Below are 1986 nucleotides of genomic sequence, written 5' to 3'. Positions count from 1 at the left end.
TTCTTTCTTTCTTTCTTTCTTTCTTTCTTTCTTTCTTTCTTTCTTTCTTTCTTTCTTTCTTTCTTTCTTTCTTTCTTTCTTTTTCCTGAGCAAGAGCGTGACTCTGGGTGGCCTAGAATTTACTTCCGAAATTATTGCTCACACTTTGTTATGGTGGCAGGGGATTTAGTTCTATTTCTGCTACTAAGTACTTTTTATGACTTCCTTTAAAGTTTACTTTTCAGTGGTAAAAAGAAAGAGAAGGTTTAGTTGGTGTTGCGAACCAAAAGGTAGATATGCATTGTTAGTGTAGCTAGTAAAAGTTTATTTTATTATGCTGAGGGTCTTTTTTTAATGATTTTTTTATTAGTTATTTTCTTCATTTACATTTCAAATGCTATCCTGAAAGTCCCCTATACCCTCCCCCTGCCCTGCTTCCCTACTCACCCACTCAGACTTCTTGGCCCTGGTGTTCCCTTGTATTGGGGCATATAAAGTTTGCAAGACCAAGTGGCCTCTCTTCCCAATGATGGTCGATTAGGCCATCTTCTGCTACATATACAGCTAGAGACACGAGCTCTGGGGGTACTGGTTAGTTCATATTGTTGTTGCACCTACAGGGTTGCAGACCCCCTCAGCTCCTTGGGTACTTTCTCTAGCTTCTCCATTGGGGGCCCTGTGTTCCATCCAATAGATGACTGTGAGCATCTACTTATGTATTTGTCAGGCACTGGCAAGAGGCAGCTATATCAGGGTCCTTTCAGCAAAATCTTGCTGGTATATGCAATAGTGTCTGGGTTTGGTGGATGATTATGGGATGGATCCCCGCGTGGGGCAGTCTCTGGATGGTCCATCTTTTCGTCTCAGCTCCAAACTTTTACACAAGGTTTACACCCTAAATTCTTAGTTACAGTCCTAAGCCCATCTCTCCAAGCCTACTTGCCTGTATGATTTATCTTAGCTGAAGGTCAAGGTCCAGACTCTAGTAGAAGTCTATGACTCAAGGGTCAGGATCCTGAGGGAGACTCTCCAGTTTCAGGACAGATCAAGGTGGCATCTCTTCAGATATGCAGAGCAGAGCATATCTTGGTCTCTGCTTATACATTATCCAGTGGGTGTCATGGGATTCTAGGAATATGTCTTGTTATCTTGAGTGAGTGATGTCACTGGTTTCTGGTTAACAATTTCAGCCACAGTTGTGTGTAGTGGGATTCCTTGACTAAACTGTTTTCAACTGTCTACAAGGCATTTGTTTTACTATGCTCATTACAGGTGGCATTGATGGTCCCAGCTCTTCTAAATTTATTTATTTTTTACTCTAAAGACAAAGTGTCCTTGTGTTACCCCCAACACCTATTATGTACTTGAGGCTGAGCTTGACAGTGTAATATTCTTGGCTGAGCTTTACAGTTCACAGCTTTTCTTACTGCATCCAACCTAGAAAGCATTCTTGAGACTTGGCTTCTGTCATTATCATAATGTCTGGGTTCTGTCATAATGTTCAGACATTAGTTCTGTCATGATAAATGGCAAAAAGTTATTCTAATAGCTATAGATCTGGGACACAAAGGCTCAGCCCAGCCTCCTCTCTAGCCTAGTTATTAGAGTCTCTTAATGGACCCTTTAAAAATATCTGACTTAGCTTTGGGTATCTGTCAGTGTTCTCTGTGATTCTCAGATTACAATAGGATGGTGGGTTCCTTAGAGCAATAGTGACACCGCAGTTACCTGTTTGCTAAAATCTCTGCTTTTTAACAAGGATACAGGCTTACTTTGTCATCCCCCCAAAAAAAATAAAACAAAACAAAACAAAACAAAAAACACCTATATGAAGAAAGATACCTAGTAGAATTTTTGTGATTCTTGTTTATGAGAGCAAAGTACTGGGAACAATATTTGACAGCAATAGACCGAGCAAATGAAGTATGCACTGATTTATTTGATAAATTTATCATGAGGGTGATAGTGTGCACACCTATAATCCAGGATTCGTGAGACTTGTACAGG

The sequence above is a fragment of the Mus pahari genome, chromosome 1 (genome assembly GCF_900095145.1).
Source record: "Mus pahari chromosome 1, PAHARI_EIJ_v1.1, whole genome shotgun sequence".
Lineage (NCBI taxonomy): Eukaryota > Metazoa > Chordata > Mammalia > Rodentia > Muridae > Mus > Mus pahari.
This window is presented reverse-complemented; position numbering follows the sequence as displayed.